Source organism: Catharus ustulatus, chromosome Z (assembly GCF_009819885.2).
Source record: "Catharus ustulatus isolate bCatUst1 chromosome Z, bCatUst1.pri.v2, whole genome shotgun sequence".
Lineage (NCBI taxonomy): Eukaryota > Metazoa > Chordata > Aves > Passeriformes > Turdidae > Catharus > Catharus ustulatus.
Genome location: NC_046262.2, coordinates 60,306,509 through 60,321,594, shown reverse-complemented (window position 1 = coordinate 60,321,594; position 15,086 = coordinate 60,306,509).

Genomic DNA, 15,086 nt, shown 5'->3' with positions numbered 1-15,086 from the left:
ATAAGCACCAGCCGACACAGCACATGCTATAAATCCTGTATGTATGATCAGTGAGGAATGACAAATAACTGCTAATGTCCCTGGAGACGGGGAGGGGGTTGGGGGAGAGTGGGAACTCTGGAAGTGTTTAAGGATGTTAAGGATGTTGTTAGGACATGCAGAAAGGAAATTAAGGTGAGCAGAAGCTCAGAATTTAATCTGGCCACTACTGTAAAGGATAATAAAAATGTTTTCATAAACACATCAATAACAAAAGGAGGGACAAGGAAAACCTCCATTCTTTATTGGCCAAGAGGAGGATTATATTCACCAAAGATGCCTCAGTTTTCAGCAGTAAAGCAGGTTATCCTTAGGATAACTGTCTCTATGAGCTGGTAGATGGTGACAGAGAGTGGAATAAACTCCCTAAAATCCAGGAAGAGGTAGTTAGTGACCTGCCAAGACATTTAGATGCTCACAGTCTATGGGACTGGATGGAATTCATCCTAGGATTATGAAGGATGTGGCAGAAGAACTCAGCAAGCCTCTCTCCATCATTTATCATCATTCCTGGTTCACAAAGGGAGGTCAGGAAGTCCCAGACAACTGGAGGCTGACCAGTATGACACCCATTCCCAAGAAGAATTGGAAGGAGGACCTAGGGAGCTACAGGACTGCCAACCTGACCTCAGTGCCTGGCAAGATTATGGAGCAGATCCCCTCGAGTGTGATCAAGGCACCCATGGGACAGTTGGCAGCACAGGAATGGGAAATGCAACTCCTGCCTGACCAACCCGACCTCCTTCTGCAGCTGAATGAGTCACCAAGAGGATGAGGAAAAGCCTGTGGGTGTTGTCTTTCTGGATTTCAGCAAAGCCTCTTGCACTGTCTCTTAGAACATTCTCCTGAAAAACCAGGACTCCATGGCCTGGACAGGTGCACTCTTTACTGGGTTAAGAGGTGGGCGCAGAGAGTGTGGATAAGTGGTGTTGCATCCCCAGCGTTGGGCCCAGTCCAGTTTAATATCTCTAATCTGGATGAGGTGCCTGAGTCTACCATGAGCAAATTTTTGGAGACCTACAAGTTGGAATTATAAATAAATAACTATATATAAATAATTAGGATGATTCTCAAAAGCCTTTTCATTGATTCACATTTTTGTCAGCTGATACCCATTCCATAGGCCTATAATGTTTCTCCTAGACATGCTGAATGCTTTTGTAATCATGTCAGTCTGCCACCAATTTGCAAATCACAAAATTTGCTGAATTCTTTCAGCATCTTGGTCTATCAAATGCTAATTTAACTACATAAGATTTTCAGTTCACCTTCTTCATAAGTGTCTCATAGATTTGGCCAAGAAACTGATATCTCTGTCAACCCATCTAACTCTTATTCAGTAAATTAATGTCCAGATTATTATGACCAGACACTGCTCAGAGTTCTTGGGTGAGTTTTCCTAGATCTTTATCTACAATATCTTCACAGACAAAGTTAAACAACTTCTAAACTCAAACATTAATACTGAGGAAATTTGACAGCAGGAATATAAAACATAGACTACAGTAATTTCATGACCATAAGGTGTGCCAGATTATAAGGCGCACCTCCGAGAGTTGGCAAATTTTGCAACTCTGTACATTATATAAGGTGCACCGGACTATAAGGCGCACTTTTTTTTGCCGTGAAGATCCATGCCGCGTGCAACAAAGTAACTAATTGTTAACGGAATCCCACGATCGTGGAGTTTAGTGGCAGGTGCTCAATTTGCAAATATTTTTCACAGATTGGTGTAACCTTTAAATGCAGCCCCAAGCACCCTCCCTGTGCACAGGGCCAGGTACTCCCACCCGCCCCTGGCTGGCGAGGCAGGGCTCAGGGTGGCAGCGGCTTGTGGCTGCCACGGTTTGGGGCAGCCATGGCTCACACCTCGGGGTTGTTGTGGTTCAGGGCAGCTTGGGACCGCCCACTGCTCGGGACCATCCCTGGCTCGGGGTGGCACGGCACTGCCCACTCCCTCTCTCCCAGCGCGGCTCCTGCTGACTGGGGGCTGGTCAGTCCCGCCCAACCCGCGCGGTTCCTGCTGGCCGGGGACTGCCTGCTCCTGCCCCCGCCTCACAGCTTGGTGGTCCCGTGGCGCTGCCCCCCCTCTCGGTTCGGCTCACGGCTCGCACTTCCGGGTTGGTAAATTTCACGACTTTGTACATTATATAAGGTGCACCGGACTATAAGGTGCACTTCCAGGTTTGGACAAAAATTTTAGTCAAAAGGGTGCACCTTGTAGTCATGAAATTACTGTATTTAACATTCTACATGAAGAAAATGGAGCCATGGGGGCAGGTTGAGTAGGAAAAAAAAGAGATCCAAACACAACCTTCCCTGTGGCCACATGTTACTGCACACAGGAACTTTCTACTTGGTGACACACTCCTCATTCCCGCATGAACCTCTGGAAATTGCTTCCTCTTTTCACCCATCCTTTGAGGCCCCACTGGCTGCACCTTCAACTTGCTACAACCCATCTAGAGTTTCTTAGGACTTGTCTGTCTTTTTCTCTCTCTTTTCCTTTTCATGTCCTCTGCTTCCTTATGTCAGCATGGTCTGTTTTCCCAAAGGAAATCAACAATCTTCCTTCTTCCACACTGTACCCCCCCCCAAACCTCAATCCAGTCGTCCTCCTTTTCTTCTGGAAACACATCACAAATCAAGGTGTATACACACACCAGTCACAGTAGCCTTCTGCCATGCCTTCATTAGGTTTAATCTGAGGCAAATTATTCAAATTGTATTTGATGTGATGATTGTATCCAAAGCAGGGAAATTTTTTTTTTTTTTTTTGTGTTAGAAATTGGGCATATAATACTCAAAGTTGTAAATTTACCCTCAAAGTTTGTAATCTAATTTAAAAATAGCAAGCTGATTACTGTTTTTTTAGCAGTGGGTGGTATTAATTATTAGTATTTGTTCTTTAGTCAGTCCCTACCATGGCATTGCTAAAAGAACGGAGGCAAGAAGAAAGATCTAGACCGGTAACAAGGTAATCTGTGGAAGTGGCATGACAAGTGGTGCTGGACAAATTACTGTGCCAAACTGTCCTTTCACTCCTGTAAGAGTTCTTCAACTGCATCTCACTGATGAATAGAACTGTTGAAAATTTTTTACTATTTCAAAATCTGTAACTTTCTGTCGTTGGATCTACTGCTTTCCTCTGGTAAGGTCTCCTCTTTCTGCCATTTCTAACAGAGTTGTTGATGAGATCTTTAGGAGTTTTACTGAGAATATTTCAATGTGAGGAGACAAAAAAGCCCTCAGCAGCTCTAAGTGTTGGAAGACAAAACCTGCTATGGAGGGACATTTTGCGACTTTTGGCTGTACCTTGCTGTTTATCCACAGTCACATAGAGGGAGATATTGCAAATAAACTGAAAATGCTACACTCCCCAGAGAAGCTCTGTTGAGGCATTGTCAGATTGTTAAACAAAAGAGATTCTTTGCAAATAACAAGTATGCCAAGTATTTTGCTTTCAGAAGAGTAAAGGGACAGTTTTACTATGAGGAGCACAATGATATACTGAAACTACTTTTGTCATTTTAGTTTTTAATAAAAAAAAATAAATAATTTCTCCCCATTAAGAATTTTGCAAGATAACTAAAGTTTATCAGTTACAAAGTTTATTTATTTATTTATTACAAGAAACCAACACCCCAACCAAAGCCATCTCTTTCTCCAATCAAATTTTTACCTTCAAACCTCTCAGTAAGGAGAATTTCTTTCAAACATGAATTAATGTCTCCTAACACTATACCGCCTCACAGTAACTTTCAGATTAAATTTTATGAGATTATGAGAGAGATCAGTTCAAATGCTTTTAATATAATTTTCAAGGAACTAAGATAATTTTGGAATTTCCAATACATTAGGACACATTGCGGTCATTAATTTACATAGAACAGAAATATTGATTGATAAATGAGACTTTACACACTGTTCAAAGAGAATTAATATTTTAAGTAACGTCTTTAAGCCCCCATGACTCGTACACAGATATATAAAAGAGACTGAGTTTCCTGGTGCAGCACGCTTATGTTTCTTGTTTTCAGTATCTTGAAGAATTTTATTCATTGCTACTGAATATTTTAAGATGCATATTTATTCAAAGAGTGTAATAAAATGTATATCAATACAAGGTCAGGCTTAATCCAACTTTTTCTTAGGATCAAAAGAGTATTGCTGATATTTTATTTTTATCAATTGCATTAAAATATATATTTCAGTTATGTGCGACCACACAAACAAAAGGCTTAACTAAATTTTCAAGCCCTTTGGATATGAATTGAACATCTATATGTTAAATGTACCATTACTGTAAATATTGCTATAAATATGTCTGTGAAAACCAAACACTGTTTTTGATTAATAGATTATACTGTGGCTAAATTGCCTTTTTAAAAATTTTGTTTTCTCTATATTAATCCTATTAAAAATACGTCTGAATTTAATTAACATTTAATATAGAAATTGTGCTTGGTAATTGGCTTAATGTTTCTACTAATTGTTTATATATTAAATCCTCATTTTCCAAGAACAATTTACATTGCAAAAGAATAATAATTCTAATGAAAAAAAATCTTTTTGCTGGGGAGATTTTTCTTTTTGAGTTAATAACACAAACATTATTGTTGAATCACCTCTAATTTAGAATTACTATGACAAATCAGTTCTTTTAATTCTCAGTTGTAGCTGCCAGTACATTTTAATTTACTAAAATGCATTGGTGAAATCAATAGCAAAAATTTATTCTTAGGAAAATATTCTGTCTTTATTTAAAAAACAGTAATTACCAACCATAGATGCTTGCATGGCTAAATACTTAATAGTAGTATTTACTTGTACAAGCGTAAACATTATTTTTCTTTTCAAATAAGATAAGTCTTATGATCAACACCAATACAGACTTTTTACTAACATTTTTATGTTACTTTAAAGATAATTTACAGACTTTTGATTTTATTGGGGTATCTTGTTAATGAATAAATATCTGTGGAAGAATGTTTAAGAAAAAATCTTTAATTGAAAAAAGAATAGCTATGCTGTCAGAAACAATGAAAATAATTTCCTGTGAAATGTGTAATTTTCTGCAATACAGGAAAAATAGAATATTTTTTTCTTCTCAGTTGATGAGAACAGGAAGAAATTCCTTTTCAAGTTTAATGTCTAAAATCTCAGTCCTTCAAAATTTGTGTCTCCCGAACGATAGACAATAAAAGATGCTGAACTCAAAGAATTAGTGAAAAGCATGGCCACCAAGGCCATTTTACATTCATTATTTTGCTTTAAGGAGCACAAGATGAATGGACCAAAGATTACAGCCAACATCTAGGAACAGAAGTCAGGTACTTTAAATGCCAGATATCTGTAGGTAATTGTTATTCTGATAACATGCAAACAGCTGAGGTACTGCCTTCTGTGTCAATGAAAGCAATTACTGGAAGATCAGTCCTGCATCTAATGTGTCCTGGAATCTCTAAGTGGGTTGCTCTGAACATTTGTGCATGACCAACATACAACTGTCCCATGCTGCTTTTGCGTCTGTGCTTATTCCTGGGCTCCTGGTTTATAATTGGAGTCTAGAACTGCACAAGTGATCACTGAAGTGTAATTCCTGAGTGTAGCTCCTAACTGGACTAAAGATCTCTGCAAGCACAAGTCAGTTAAGTATGGGTGAAACTTCAGGTGTATAATTTGGTAATTTGGCTAATGTTAGGGAAAAAAAGTGCATGTGTAAATCTATGTTACAAAATCTGTGTTCATTGACTGCACAAGAGACATCATCAGTCTTTCTTTTTCTACATTTTTAAGATGGACTTCTAAATTCTGTTCCCCTGAAAGGAATTGTGCAAGCTTGATGTTCAGAGAAAGACTTCGATATTTGGAGTGCCTTTCAGAAATCCTAGGAAATCACTCTAACAGAAATCATTGAGAATATGCGCCACATACTGCAGGTTGACTCAGGTTCATGTTTTGGTAGGTCATCCTGACTTACTAGTATGCTCTGATGAATTTGAGCAATTTTATTGATTTTACCTATAGTGGTGCTGCCTGTTCCTTCACGCTGTCCTGAAAAACACATTCCTGGATAGTCACATGTCCTTGGTGTGAAGTACAATTAGAGATGTCATCTGGTACAGGTAGAAATCCTCATTCCAGTCGGCATTCACAGTAACGTAGGTTCAAACCATCTTGGAACCAGCCACATCAAAAATTAGGAGAATATGGGGAAATAGCAGTGGACCCAGAGAATCCAAGATGTACTCATGTATGTGCCAGAAGCCAATTTTTGCTTTGGAAGATGCTCACTTCACTTGTTTTTTGCTGTCTTAGTAAGCACAGGTCGTTTGAAGCATTTCTTAATAGGCACGAGCACAGGTAAGAAAACAATAGTTGTGGATTGTTTTACGTAATATATTTTCTGTACATCTTTATGTCTGAGTAGTTTTACTTATTACATCTGCACTGGCTTTTTGCATATTCAAACACAGATTTTTTTGACTTTATGACTTTCTTTTGCTTCAATTGTTAATTGTCGTGGTCTACTGTTCCTGAATGTCCCAGCTCCTTCAGTCGTCTCAGTGCTCAGTTCAAGTACACCCTGTAAGTGCAAAAAGTGTGTGGCTCCTACAAAGCTCACATACCTCCTAGAGTGCAGGCCTAATTTGGCACATCACTCCTCTTCCACCACCAGTTCAGTGGGAAAATAATAGTTCTTAAATTGCAGTCTTTAGTGTGTATGGTGTGTTCTCTACCCTACAGTTACTGTTTTAAAACCTCCTAAGCCAACGCAAATGTTTTCTTTGTTTTGTTGTCATTTGCCACCACTGAAAGTAGTGTTTTGCATAAATCATCATTTCATACACATTGTGGCAATGTGTCATAATTAAATATTTTACACATGATGACCTTTGAGTATTTCTTATTCAAAGATTCATGCAAAACCGATCCCTGTATAAACACTCTGAAAACTTTCTCTGACAAAATCTCAGGAAGGTATAACAGTTTCTGAAAACTGTTTCTGAATCTCACCCTTAAGCATAAAGTCCTTTGGCAATGCTTGACAGTTCTCATGTGCTAAACAAAATAACAATCTGCCAATCTGAGATAAAAGTAAATCATCAACTTTCATTTAAGACCTGATTAATGCGTTTCAGCCATTGTTTCTGATAGAGTAAGGGAATGTCTTTTGTTGAAAAACGAAACTAATATTGAAATCGTGGCTCCTCTTTAGCTGCTGAACCTTGAGTTGAAATGCAAAGATAATCCCTGCCTGAAAATATTGTTGCCCTGGTTCCTTGAATAAAAAGCTCGAGGAGTATATGCCAGTTTTGCTGCTACCCACCCTTTATAAATTCTCCTACTGTAAGGAAAACTAAGTTGAAGAATTAAAACTGACTTCAAACTCTCTTCCCCAAAACTGTTCAGAGAAAAGCAGGACAAGTTCTTTGGAGCAGGCACCTACCTATCAGATGTGTCAATTCCCACTTGTAAAAAGTACAGTAATTTCACGAATACAAGCCGCAGCAAGAAGACTAAAATTTTGGTGGAAACCCGGAAATGAGGCCAATATTCCGGTGCGGCTAATCTATGGACAAAAATATGATATCTGCCCTTACCTAGTATATTGCTGGTCCAGTCCCGAGCCGAAACAGTTTGAAATCCATGGTTTCCCGTTGTTCCGACGATGAACCAATCAGAGAACAGCTTATTGCCTGCCTGTGGATGGCGGCGTTACTGAGGGGCGGGGAGTGTTATCGGGGTGAGTTACCTCGGCAGTTCAATAAAAGTGTGTGATATTTCTCTGTACTTTTTAAAGTGTTTTCAGTCTTGTGTGGCTACGGGGCTGGCTGGGCTCGCAGGGAGAGGGCTGGGGGAGCCTCTCTCCCCGCAGGGAGAGGGGTAGAACGACCACTTGGCTCGCAGGGAGAGGGCTACAACGGCCGCTCCCCCCGCGGGCTGCGAGGGCTACAACGGCCGCTCGGCCACGGGGCTGCGAGGGCTACAACGGCCGCTCCCCCCGCCCGGCTGTGAGGGCTACAACGGCCGCTCCCCCCGCCCGGCTGTGAGGGCCACAACGGCCGCTCCCCCCACCCGGCTGCGAGGGCTACAACGGCCGCTCCCCCCGCCCGGCTGCGAGGGCTACAACGGCCACTCCTGTGCCAGCACGGAGATGTGGCTCCGCTCGGAGCTCAGCTGCCTGCCCGCGCGGCTGAGCGGCTGTTTAAAGGCAACGTGGATCCATTGGGAATGTTCGCAAAATGACCACACTATTGTTCCTGTCTTTTTTGGCTTGTAAATAAAGGGTGTGTCTTTTTTCACTTGGAAACAATGTTTCCGAGGTCGGCAGTAAGCCAGTAAGCCCCGGTGATCCCCTGATTGTGTTACTAAATGACGACTTTGTGAAAGTTCACTGCGAACTAAAGTGCGGCTAATATTCCGGGTGCGGCTTATCTATTGACAAAGACATCAATGTTGCCAACACACTGGATATGCGGCTTATACTCCGTGCGGCTTGTATTCGTGAATTTACTGTATTTTAATGTTGGATGCTGAAAATTGAGATCAACTGAGTTATTATGAGAGATATTTAATATATGATGTGGTAGTGTTACCAACACCTTTCTAGCTACCAGTGAAAAGCACAGGAAGGTAGGGGTTGCTGTGAGGGGAATGAACTTATCTCAGTCAGACCCAGTACATATGATCAAATTGAAATGAATCATCTTGTATATTAACTGAACATTTTCATGGTTATTTGGATACATATTATGATAGAGCTCTATCCATGACATTTTCCTAGGTAGATTAAGAAACATCTCTTCAGCTCTCTAGCTGAAAGACACTGCTCAAGCATGGGAGACAACTGCTATAAACAAAGGGTACTGCCACATCTGGCAGACAAGTAAGAAAACTAACTTCTAATAATTCTTCCTTATAAATGATGAAATCCTGCAGTGCAAATGAGATATGATTAGACAGAAAGGTAAGCTGGTTAGAAGGAAAAAATCAGTGAAAAACAATTTTGGCCTGAAATAATAGAAAACTTAGTCATCTGGATGCTTGATGTTGTGGTACCCTTTTAAGTCTCTAGAATAGTAAAAGGACTCCATTTTTATCCAAAATTGAGCCTTTTTCTCTGAGAACTTTCCCAGCATCACATCTTTTTCTTTCCTACACAGATTGAAACATGCACAAGCTTTTTGCAGCATTTTGGGCTCTCTCCAGGAATGTTTGAGTGGCTCCAGGTAGAGTCTTGGGTCTTCTTTGTAGTGACACGCCTTTGGATACTTTATTGCTCCCCCTATTGACCCATTTTGGGAGTAGTTTGGTTTGTCTTTTGAAGCTGGAGGGAGAGTGGTTAGGGGATGGGAGGAGTGCTGGATCGTTCTTTGGGATTGGTCTGTCTTCCCTCTGGAGTGGCTTGGTACATTCTGAAATTGTTTTTTTGTTTTTTTTTTTAATTTGTCTCAATATTATATATATATATATGTATATAATTATTCTATACCCTTCCTTAATTAATGATAATTGAAATCTTGTAATATGCCAACTTGGTTATTTTTTGTTTTGGTCGTTGCCATAATATAGAATGTGAAAGAAGTTTAATTTCTGTACAATACTCGGTTTTATACAGATGTATGTAGGTTCTTCATCTCATATGCCTCTGCTGTTTTTTCTGAAGGAGGCAAGGCCATTGGGAAAAAAGTCTCAAGTTTCATTTTCCATGATTATCTAAAGGGGAATTAAATTAACAGGAAAACAGCTCTGACACAAGTAGAATTAAAATTTCATTGTGATTTCTTTTTATCTCTGTCTAAACCAGCATCTTGCACTTGTTCTTCATGTTTTCTAATCAAGTTAAACGAGTTTGACTGTGGGATATTTATGTACAAAATACTGCTTTACAAAAACCTCTCTTCTTTACATTCCTGGCTTTGGAGATTACTTGTTAACTCATTTAAATGGGATTTTTTGTGAGAGTATTTTCTATAATTTATACATAAAAATATTTTTACATTTCGTATGTGCAGAATATTAACTATTATTGTTTGTCTTTTATTGAAAAAAATGTGTGTTTTATAAATAAAATAAATCTACATCTATACAGTCTAGTAACCTTCTATATCAGTGCTGTAGTATACAGCACTAATGATATTTTCAGGATTGCATTATGGCTTTACTGCATCAGTTTGGATTCTATCAGAAGCTGTATTTTAGTCTGTGCTCAAGGAATTTAGTGGAGTCATGCTAGTTGTATCAGCTGAGAATTTTGCGGAATCATCCTGCATCAATCAAATGCAACACTAAATTAGCAATGTCCACATAGTCAGATGTGAGTCCAACCTACAATGTCTTCGCAAGATTTGCAACTACGGTATTACAGGCAGGAAAACAAAGACATTTTTAGAGATTCATTAAAGACTCATCTGTATGCTGTATGGTCTCACAAACCTGGCAAAAAAGCTGCTCAACATGTTTCCAAGCTTAATTTATTTGCAGCTTTCAAGGTTAAGACCCCAACAATGTGTAAGGGTCAAATAATATCAACTGCAAAAGCAATTCCAGTTGAGTTTTTTTTCCAAAATCCAGACATCTGTTAAACAATGTAGCCCTCACAACATATACAGAATTATTAACAGTGATTCATATCTATGATTATTTGGATTTAGTTTGCAACTATTAACAACTAATTTAGGAAAATAAATATCAATTTACTTTCTGAGCTTTGGAACAAATCTAGTTCTAAAGATTGCTTCTAATTGGTTGGAGACCGTAGGCCATGATTTTGAATTAATACTAAGGATATATCCTAATTTCTCATTTGATGTAAATGTTTCTGGATTGACTTCACCACTAAACCATTCCCAAGATTTTTTTCTTCTTGCACTTCTAAGAGTTCTCTCTTGGTTTTTATTTTTGTTTGTTTGGGTTTTTTTTGGTCTTTTGGGGTTTTTTTTGGTGTGTGTGTTTGGTTTTTTTTTCCCTTTAATCCCAGCTGTCAAATTCCTGTGACTACCTTAATTTTTTTTTCTTATTTGTCCAGTCTTTATTCCTAAGAGTTTCCTTCACTTTGATTTCTCTGGGCATTAGAGTATTGCTTTGCTAAACCTACTAACTCTGAGATCCTTTGAACATTTGAAATCTGCTAAGCTGAAGGACATTCTCTCTCTCTTTCTACTATTAGAAGGTATTTTATGTGGTAATATATCTAGGACGAGATGTCATTATAGCAGAATATGAAAGAGAAAAGACAAATTTCAAGTTAATGATAGGCTTGGTTTAGACAAATGTGATCAAAACAGAAAAGGAGAAGAGGTAAAAACACTTATTTTGAATTCAAAGTTAATGAGCAGTTCAAACAACAAATAACATATTGGAAATAAATGAAATTCTGAGTAATTTTGAAGAAGAGGGGGAAGAAAGCCCCACCAAACCATTATAAATAGTTAGGGGTATACATCTGGCCAAGAAAGTAGAAAGGCAGAGGCAGATAATAATGTGATTACTGTGGTAATGATATGCGTTAGATACCTTACAGGGAAAAAAATAATCCTTACTTAACACAATCAAGCCACTTATTGATTTTTCTTAATGGTAAAAAACATTGCTCCAAAAACAAAACCAGATATTCTTTTTTATATTCTCCCTCACTAATGAGCCCCATCTCCACAGTTCCTTTAATTAAGAGCAGTAGACAGAGACAAAAGAATAATACATATAAAATCTCACACCTACTGGAACAGGTTTGGGTTTCATATAAAGGTTGACTGGGTCAGTGTTGCTATTGAAAACAAAATGTATGAATAGTAAAAGATGGAAATACCAAGTATTGCTTTTGCTTGACACATTGGTTAATTTTATTTTACTTCATTCATATTCTTTCATTATACTTCCTAAGTACATATAGCATATACTTACAATCAATTCATCAGACTGCAAATCCAGGTGAACTTCACTGGCAGGGCTTCAAAATCTTAGCATTCCTTAATTTCACTCCTCAACTCATATTTAATGCAACTAAACTTTGAACAACCTTGCAAAATACAGACTAACCATAACTTCATCTTCGATGCTGCCATATCCTATTCTCCTTTAGAAAGGTGTCTGGCACACAGAATCAAATTCAGTTCTACAGCAAACTAAAGTTTTGATCTCGGCTGTCTTTTTGTCGATTGTAAGAACAAAGCTACACAAAGCTTCTGAATAGACAAATAAAAAGAGCCGAGCTAAGTCAAAAGTCACTTTTATGATTGATCTGATCCATTGGTAAAATCAAAGAATTTGTAACAAACATTTTTATATTTTCATTCCTACTCCCTTAAAATCCCATTTTCTGAGTGTAGGGAGAATAAAGGAGCCCTATATTGTGTTGTTATTCCATGAACAGAGTGATATAATCCTTTTACAGACTTTTGGATTTGTCCAATATGACATAGATCTGATCAACCAGAGAGAGTAGGCAATTCAGCATAGTCATTTACAAAGAAAAAAGTGAGTGCATACAGAAGCAGCAGAAAACGTGGAGATACCAAACCAGCTGTCTGAACTGGTCAAAGACAGTAGCAAGCAGAGTTGCCCTTGAAGTGGAGGAAAAACATTAATGATGAGGACCGTCAAAACCAATCAAACTGGTGACTGCAAGTGGAGGAGGAAAGTTCTGGCAATGCAGGAAACAGATAGCAAGAAAGAGAGATTGAAAACCTGAAAACAAATTGAAAAGGTAAAGAGAAAAAAGATGGTAGAAGAAGAATGACTAAACACAAAACAAAATTTGGTAGCAAAAATTCTGTCTTGTGAATAGTAAATAGAAGCAGTTTTGTGTGGGAAAAAAACCCACACAAATGGTAGGGAAGGTGGTCCTTAAGCATTATACTTAACCCATTTTCCCCTAGGACTACAGTTTGTATATTCTTTTAAGCAATGTTCTAATTTTCTACTTGCAACCTAAGTAAATTTAATATTTAGGAATTATACTGCTTATGTAAAACCAGACAAATATGAGGCACTACTGGAATGTGGAGATGTCTCAGTGGATTTTAACTCCAAGAATTTTTAGACTGATTTAGAAAACCAGATTATTTTAAAAGTGCAATTTATCTTTTCTCCATTTTTTACTTACAAGAGTGGTATGCAACAAAACCAGACCAATAGCCCCCAACCAAAAAACAGGAAAAAAGATTTGTCTTGATCTCCCATGTCTCAGTTTGGTAATCCAGCCTGTCTCTAAGCTTTAGTCTTTAAGGAATTCATAAAGGAAATAAGTGTTTCAGTAAGGCCAACAAGCTTACTTGTTTCTTTTATCTCCATGCTGTATTCAATGGCACTACCAATATAGATTTCAAGCCTTTTCAGCTATGCTTATCATTCACTTCAACATCAACTTCAACCGCTAAAATTGGTGTTCAACATCCCTGCAAGTCTACTCCAGTGTGCAGGTGTAAAACCTGAAGAATTAAGCACTTTAGACTTGAAAATATTGAGGGTGAGGATTGAGCCTTCTTCTTACCTGATCTCTAGTTCTGATCAAATTTCTCTGAACAAAATCAATTTTGGACAATCCTAGGATAGTCACACATTCTAAGATAAACTGAATGCTATGTGTTCCTGTACAATTGTTGGATAAAGAAAACTCGAACAGTTTTCACATCACAGGCTGTAGTTTCATCAACCTGTAAAACTATTGTTTCACATGTTCCTGCAATATGACTCAAACTCTTTCCCTGAATGATTAATGATTGAGAATATTTTATTGAACACATAAGAAAATCTTTCTCTGCTTTATATTCTGTTAATTTTCACTGTCATTAAAAAGAAAACAGAGGGTATCTCCATGTCATCTTCCTAGCATGACAGTTCTGCTAGGAAGAAGCAAAAATGTATTGCAGAAGTAAAAAAGAAAAATACTTTTTAAAAAATGATATATTAATTATATATTACATTTATTATATATTTATTATATATTAATTGTATAAATATTATTTTAAAAAATTATAAATCAACAAATTTAAACAATTTAGGAGGTTAAGTTAATAAAGCAGGAAAACACAAAAGAAGGAAGAGTTAACTTTTAAGGATTAATTGTGGGAATGATAAAGAAACCTACAATTAAATAATTACTTAAAAATCTAAAGATTTTTTTCATTTTAAATATTAAATGGAATTCCTTATGTGAATTTTTACAAATTTTTAAAGTAGCTTATAAGAATGCCATTACACTTATGCCTCCCTCATTCCCCTACTCTCTTATACCCTCCCTTAAAATGACATTGTGGATATTTGAAGTTAATCAATTCCTACAAGGAATGGAACTATAAATAATAAATAGATTCCATGTGATTAAAAAGCAGGAAAAATATAAAATTATTAAGCATTTATACCCACCTGCTTAACTCTTATTAGTAATACCAAAATATCATAAAAAGCATTGAAAACACATGAAGTCACATATCCTTAAATATAACAAAACTTTATTTTTTGACACTGGGTATCCCAGGTTAACATATATTTTAAATGCACAATTTTGATCCACAAAACAAAAACAAATTCACCTTTCTTTTATTTTAATGCAAGCATGATATTTTCTGTATATAAATTTTCTACAAAAATAACCAAGATGCAAGTCAAATGAGCAAGAAAGATGAAAAATTTATGCATCAAGAACAATAATACAACCATCTCACTGACACCTATGATTCCTATAAAATTAAGAAAATACCAAATTAACATAGCTGTATATGCCTTGTTTTATTTGTTGGGTAAAAATTCCTTGATGAAAGCAAAAAAATTTGAGAAACTGTTTAAAGGATCTGGGATTGTTGGTATATACATTGAGTTTCAGCATTTTTTTCCTTTTTTGTCTTAACGTCTTATGCAATTTAAAAGAAAAACAGCTAGTTTGGAAAGTATAAATTAAAACCTTTCTTAGCACTCCTCTTTCTTTCCACTGATGATGATGATTATTATTATGTGTATTTCCCCTTGTAGAGCATTTTGCATTTGCAGCAAGTGTACAAGTTTGTATTGTGGTTCATTTTATATATGGAGAAATATAAAAC